This window comes from Bison bison, unplaced genomic scaffold (assembly GCF_000754665.1).
Source record: "Bison bison bison isolate TAMUID 2011002044 unplaced genomic scaffold, Bison_UMD1.0 scf7180017864174, whole genome shotgun sequence".
Classification (NCBI taxonomy): Eukaryota; Metazoa; Chordata; class Mammalia; order Artiodactyla; family Bovidae; genus Bison; species Bison bison.
In genome coordinates, this window is record NW_011494746.1 from 1,372,331 (window position 1) to 1,380,462 (window position 8,132).

The 8,132-nt window shown below is 34.5% G+C and overlaps 1 protein-coding gene across 1 annotated transcript in view; it reads right to left on the reverse strand.

Moving 5' to 3' along the window:
• The window catches only part of SOS2 (son of sevenless homolog 2 (Drosophila)), a gene marked incomplete at its 5' end in the record, with an annotated part of 80,698 nt that overhangs the window by 37,434 nt on the left and 35,132 nt on the right, over nucleotides 1–8,132 (reverse strand). The window lies entirely within an intron of this gene.

The window sequence follows — 8,132 nt, forward strand, 5'->3', positions numbered from 1 at the left end:
TTAGAAATGACACTTATAATAACAAATTACATCATTAATCTTAACAACTCTGGCTTCGTTTCATTTAAGCAAAAACTCTAATAGCTCAGTCTCAAAATGGAAGAAAATTCACCTTATAGTAAGTAATTCAGACTGGACGATGCTTCAGTGCTTTGACAGAAGAACTCCAAGAGGAGCATTATACAGAGATTATGTAGATATAAATACACATTTATATGAGAATATGGAAAAATTAAAATTGCTTCAGAAAATTTTAAAAAGTTTAAGTCTATTTCATGATCTTAAACTACCTCACTAGAAATTTTGTGATAAATTTTCCTTATACTCCAAGAACAATCTGAAAACCATTCAGCAATGGCTCTTCTTCCTTAGCAAGGAACTGAATGGATGCTGTTTAATACTAGGTCCATTACCTTTCACATATACGTCTAGAAATTATTCTCTATATGGAGCACAGACCCATTAGATATTTTTCAAGATACATATAGAAGTCTTGCTATCAAAGATTTGCAATATAAATAATTTAAGTGACTATCATCATCTCCAGATTTAAGAAATAAATTGAAAAGATGAAGGGAAAAAGAGTTTAAAAAAAACCCACCGGTTTAAAACATGATTAGCACTCGATCACTCTGACTTCTAAAGGTGAAAATTACTACCAAATCACTTCATTTTGCTGTTTGAAAGCTTCTTACAAAAAGATTCTTTTCAGCTCCACTCTAAAATATTTCCCTAATATAGACATTGATGAGACAAAATGCTTAATTACAGATTTTTTATTTTTACTGCTTCTGTTGATCCAAATTTCCAAATTATCACTAATAATGAGGTTCTACCAAAATGAGAACTGCTTTTCAATTTAGGTGTATGAGGACACTAAATTTCTACTGTAAATTTCATCGTAAGGTTGCTCAAACCTAAGCAAAAGTTTCCAAGCAAGTGGCCTTATCATTTCTACATATCCATGAATAATTTCAGGCTATCAAAGAGAAATAAAACTTCAGGATGTTTAAAGCATAGGATTTTCCAGTGATATAAGTATACAAAACAATGGCTTTCTTTGGCATAAACACAGTCCAATAATTTGCTAAATAAACATTTCTTGAATTTGGGCAGTAAGATTCAATAAACATCAGATTAATGAAACCCAAGCTAATTCTCTATAGATATTTGGGAGAACGTATTCTTATCATGATGTAGAAATTACCATACTGAATTACCTTGCATGTAAGTCATGCTCTTTCACATTGATAGTGCTTTCTACATATTTGTCTGTGCTTCTCTTATCTACCTGGTGAATTTAGCCTCCATGATACAGTTCAAATGCCTCCTCCTTAGTAAGCTCTTTCCTTTTTCCTCCCCCTTGAATTTTTTCCTTTGAAATAATATCAAATTTGTAGAAAAGTTATAAAAATAATGTAAGCAACTCTTGTTACTCAGAGTAACCAGTTTTTAACACTTATAAGAATCTCTCTGCATATGCCAGAGACCTGGGTTCGATCCCTGGGTGGGGAAGATCCCCTGGAGGAGATCATGGCAACCCACTCCAGTATTCTTGCCTGGAGAATCCCATGGACAGAGGAACCTGGCGGGCTACAGTCCATAGGGTCACAAAGAGTAGAACATGACTGAGCGACTAACACTACTACTACTACCACAAAGGCTATACCACTCTGTGTGTGAGTGTTATGTGGCATTCTCCTGCTGAACTACCTGAGAGTAGTCTGTGACACAATTCTCTCAGTTCCTTGTTGAGGAAGGTGCTGTGCTTGCTATGCTTGGTTGCTCAGTTGTGTCTGACTCCTTGTGACCCCATGGACTGTAGCCTGCCAGGCTCCTCTGTCTATGGGGATTCTCCAGGCAAGAATACTGGAGTGAGTAGCCATGCCCTCCTCCAGGGGATCTTTCCAACCCAGGGATCAAACTCAGGTTTCCCGCCATTGCTAAATGGCTCTGAGATTGTTTCTCAAATACATCACAAACTATTCTCAAATAGTGTCATTCCCCTTATTCCTTTGATATTTCAGTGTGTCTTAGAACAAAAATTCTTTTACAGTATAGTGATAACTTCAGGAAACTTTTGCTTAATGTCCCAATCCTGTTCTTAGGGCAATCCCACCCACCTCCACCCCACCCCAATACAGGATCCAATCAGTATGTACTTAGTTGTCATGTTTCTATTCTCTCTTTTAATCTGTAATAGTCCCTCAGCATTTGTCTTTTATGGCTCCCTCAATTTAATAACACCAACATACCAGAACAGGATGATAAATTCTAGCATACTCAACACTCATATACATCTTTTTCTAACTTTCCTAGACAGAGTTGGTAACTCCTGCCTCACTATCCCATAGAATTACTTTTATTAGGCACTTCCTATATTGTAATTATTTGTCTGACATTTATCTTCTTTACTAAAACATGAACTCTTTAGCTTGGGGATATATTTTATTCATTTTTAGTACAGTACCCACAAATGGTAGGTACCCAAGAAAGTAATGAGAATGAGTGACTGTTGTATAAATACTTAGAATTTTGTTAAGTGTTTAGACAAATAACAACAATGAACATTTATTAAGCTCTTGATAAAAAGCATTCTGTGCATGCTCTTTTATGCACTGGCTTATTTAATGCTTGTTACAACTCTGTAAGATAGGTACTATCATCATACACATGTCACAGATGAAGAAACTGAGGCACCCAAGATGAATGGCAGAGTCTATATTCAAACCAAGGAACTCAGATTCCATCCTTTTTGCATGCCTCTCTCCAATGACACCGAACACAATTATGCAAAAAACTGGACTATGCCAAACTCTGGTGAATGAATTGAAGGGGATTCCCCTTTATCTTAACCATAAACTGGATAATTACACAGTTTAAGAAATAAAATGAAGTGTGCTTTGGGAAAGAGGTCAAAGAGAATAAAAGTGAAAGTGAAAGAAAGTGAAGTCATTCAGTCGTGTCGGACTCTTTGTGACCATGGACTGTAGCCTATCAGGCTCCTCTGTCCATGGGATTTTCCAAGCAAGAATACTGGAGTGGGTTGCCATTTCCTTCTCCCAAAGAGAATAAATGCCCTTGCAATTTATGCTTAAACTAAGTAGTAAAGGGGAAATAATCTTTCATTAATGTGTACTACCTTATGAATTTGACTGAAGAATATATTCTTTGCTTACCTGATACACTATTCTCCTTAGTAGCATATATGTGTATTTTGCCTGAGATTTTATACTTTATGTAAGTTTTTTCTTAACTCTAAGACTTCACTGAAACTCTTGAATTTCTATAAACTGCTATATCAATTCAGGATATGAATTCATTTATGTTCAACTCTTTGTGACCCCATGGACTGTACGATTTTCCAGGAAAGAATACTGGAGTGGGTTGCCATTTCCTCCTCCAGGGGATCTTCTGGACCCAAGGATCCAACCTGCGTCTCCTACATTGGCAGGTGAATTCTCACCACCGAGCCATCTGGGAAGCCCATCTATTACAGATATATGTGCCTAAGACAGGAGAAATTATATTAAATTATGAATTTATCTCTAGTTTATCATGCTGGGAGTTCAGTTTAGATGTGAAATAATATATGTGATCAATTCTCTTTTGGTAATAATAAACTTCTCTCTAGATTTTCATAAAAATAGGATTTTAGAAATTTGGTGGGAAATTCACCTCAATAAAACCTGTTACTTCTCTTTATGTGCTTTTTAAAAATGTGCATTATCTTCCTTCAGATATCTTTGAGTGCTGTGTCAGTACTGAAACAGTAAATATTACATAGTAAAATATTCTCACATATTTTTTTCAAGAGCCAGAACATTTCTTTTAATAGACATTATCTCAACTTCTTGATGTTATAAATACACTTAAATACACACACAGGAATTCTTTTTTGTCACTTTCTCTGTAGGTGACAAAGTAATTGTTACATAATGTTAACAATTAGGGAATCTAGATGAAGGGAGCATACTATTTTTGTAACTTTTCCCCTATATTTTTCAAAGTAAAAGGTTAAAAAAAATATTACCTAAAGAAACATTTTCAATTGTTTCACTAAAATATTGGCTTATCGTTCCCAATGAACTTCATTAAAGTTATTAGTAATAGGTATTCCTGTTAAGCTTCAAATTAAGATAAAGTTCTCTTCAGAGGAAAATATTTATTCTTTCCATTATTAAATTTCCAGGGAATGACCAGAGTAAGAGAGGAGAAGAATGTTACTTGGATTTGAAAAAATCAATTCTGAACTAAGAGTTGATATGTTCCTAGTAACAGAAGGATAAACAGATTTTTTTCTTAGAATATAAGAAGTATATTATAAAGATGCTTATAAATCAGGAAATGAATTTGTGATTTCTGTTTCCTCTTACATAAGGGTTGGAATATATATTAAGGAAAGAAATATCTAAAATTTATCTGAGAAAAATAAAGAAAATGAAAGTAGTTTATGATTAACCCCAGAGGGGCTTAAATTGGAAAAGAACAAAAAAAAGAATCATATTACCTATAACATGAACTTTAAAGTATTGCTAAAAATAATAATAATCCAACAACAAAATAATACTATTCTACAAGTGTAAAATAATTTTAGGAAAACTATATATGATATCCTATAATTTCTCATTATGTAGTTGTCTTTCTGTCTTCTTATCATAAATTCTGACTCTGGGAAGTAAAACTCAAATAATATTTAAACATTATATCCATAAATAAATCTTCCTTGGTACATGACCAAGGCAAATATTTCAAATTAAAGCTGGCCTAAAACTGCTCCAGGACAGTGTTTTTTATTCCCAAAGGAACATGACAGCCGTAAGTTACACTGGTCGAGCCTTCTTTCCTATGGGTCTCATCCCAAAGTAGGCTCAATATGAAATGAAATTTCTTTCAAATGAGTGCTTGAGCTCAAACAGTATCACAAAAAGATAATCACCAGAATGGGAGACAGTACTGGAAATGACACATTCAAAAGGTTTAATATTCAGAATATATAAAGAACTCCTATAAAACCACCACAAAAATATTTACAAATAACCCAAATAAAAAGTGGGCAAAGGACTTGAATAGACATTTCTCCAAAGAAGATATATAAATGGTCAAAAAGCAAATAAAAGGATGTTCACTGTCACAAATAGGGAAATACAAGTCAAAACCATGAGATACCATCTCACATCCATCGGGAAGGCTATTATCAAAAAATAAAAATACAGAAAATAACAAGTGCTGGCAAGGAAGTGGAGAAACTGTAAAGAGTGTGTGCTATTGGTGGAAATGTAAAAGAGTATAAAGTTACTATGGAATATCATACAGTGCTTCCTCAAAAAATTAAAAACAGAATTACCCTATGATGCAGCAATTTCACTTCTGGCTATATATCCAAAGAATTAAAAACAGTCTTGATGACATATTTGTTCACGGCAGTATTATTTATCATAGCCAAAAAGCAGAAGCAATCCATGTGTCCAACAACACTGGGTGTATAACAATATACTTAACACTACTGAGCTATACGCTTAAAATGGTTAAGACAGTAATTTCATGTTTGACCACAATTAAAAAAATAGTAAATTATTATTAAAAGGAACAGTATCACAGTCAGAACAGATATAAAATGTAAAAAGTAATTTCTTATCTGATCATGTGATAATTCTTTTTGCTTATGTCTAGAATTAATCCTTATTTTGGTTTTTCAAAATCTATGTCATAATACACTGAATTATGAAATGAATGGATCCTTTTTTAAAAAAAGAAACAGAATAGAATATAACAGAATATAGGGTGTGAATATATTGCATGAAATGCCGAGTAGCATTTCAAAAACCTTTTTGCTTTGTGTGTGTGTATGGTCGTATAGCATTATCATGATATTAAATGTATTTCTTACTATGGATCATTCCCACTGTGTAACATACAGACTGATTCCCACAGGACAATAATGCTATAAATAAATGGGTCACTTTCTAGAATACTTAGGCCCTTCTGAGCCCACTAAATGAGTCATATAATTACCAAGAATCAGTAGTAAATGTTTCCAAATATGAATGACAGTTGTGCTTATAATTATATAATTCAATAACTATATAAGCTAAAGAAATATGACTATAAAAATATTTATATAAAAACTCAAATCTAATAACTTTAAAGGCAAGTCATTTTTAAAAGATATAGGGAAGACAAATCATAAAAGTATTGGAAAAATTATAAAAATTTAGATTTCTGCAATCAGATTGCTTTACAAGGATCTTCAAGGTTATGTACCATCTAAAATAAATGGAAAGTAGAAATCATAGAGATACTGTTTGTGACTTAAGTAAGATTCATACTCAAAGAAAAGGTTTTACCCTAAGTCAACAGATTAGCATATAAATATATACAAATGTTCATCTCTAGGGGTTTTGTGTGTGTTTATTAAAATGAGTGTTTATTAAAATGATTATGATTGATAATTAAAATGATTTATGATTCTTCAGTTCATTTTCAATTAACTGACCAACTACTAGTCCCAATCACAGTGGCTAAAAATACTTGGAGTCCAGTAATTAATTGGTAGTAAAAGTAGCTGTGACATTAGGATGAATCAGGCCATTATAGTCAATGTCCGATTTTAGATTCAGACCTCAGAGATTTTAAAACTAATCATCTAGACAGGGCAAAAATAGTAAGCTTCTATTTTAGTTAACTTCTATTACAGTTAGGTCCATGCTGCTGCTAAGTCGCTTCAGTCATGTCCAACTCTGTGCGACCCCATAGATGGCAGCCCACCAGGCTCCCCCGTCCCTGGGATTCTCCAGGCAAGAACACTGGAGTGGGTTGCCATTTCCTTCTCCAATGCATAAACGTGAAAAGTGAATTTAGGTCCATGAATCAAGGCAAATTGGAAGTGGTCAAACAGGAGATGGCAAGAGTGAACGTCGACATTCCAGGAATCGGTGAACTAAAATGGACTAGAATGGGTGAATTTAACTCAGATGACCATTATATCTACTACTGTGGGCAGGAATCCCTTAGAAGAAATGGAGTAGCCATCATGGTCAACAAAAGAGTCAGAAATGCAGTACTTGGATGCAATCTCAAAAACGACAGAATAATCTCTGTTCGTTTCCAAGGCAAACCATTCAATATCACAGTAATCCAAGCCTATGCCCCACCAGTATGCTGAAGAAGCTGAAGTTGAATGGTTCTATGAAGACCTACAAGACCTTTTAGAATTAACACCCCAAAAAGATGTCCTTTTCATTATAGGGGACTGGAATGCAAAGTAGGAAGTCAAGAAACACCTGGAGTAACAGGCAAGTTTGGCCTTGGAATACGGAATGAAGCAGGGCAAAGGCTAACAGACTTTTGTCAACAGAATGCACTGGTCATAGCAAACACCCTCTTCCAACAACACAAGAGAAGACTCTACACATGGACATCACCAGATGGTCAACACCGAAATCAGACTGATTATATTCTTTGCAGCCAAAGATGGAGAAGCTCTATACAGTCAGCAAAAACAAGACCAGGAGCTGACTGTGGCTCAGATCATGAACTCCTTATTGCCAAATTCAGACTTAAATTGAAAAAGTAGGGAAAACCACTAGATCATTCAAGTATACCCTAAATCAAATCCCTTATGATTATACAGTGGAAGTGAGAAATAGATTTAAGGGACTACATCTGATAGACAGAGTGTCTGATGAACTATGGATGGAGGTTTCATGACACTGTACAGGAGACAGGGATCAAGACTATCCCCATGGAAAAGAAATGCAAACAACCAAAATGGCTGTCTGGGGAGGCCTTACAAATAGCTGTGAAAAGAAGAGAAGTGAAAAGCAAAGGAGAAAAGGAAAGATATAAACATCTGAATGCAGAGTTCCAAAGAATAGCAAGAGATAAGAAAGCCTTCCTCAGTGATCAATGCAAAGAAATAGAGGAAAACAACAGAATGGGAAAGACTAGAGATCTCTTCAAGAAAATTAGAGATACCAAGGGAACACTTCATGTGAAGATGGGCTCCATAAAGGACAGAAATGCTATGGACCTAACAGAAGCAGAAGATATTAAGAAGAGATGGCAAGAATACACAGAAGAACTGTACAAAAAAGATATTCACGACCCAGATAATCACAGTGGTGTGATCA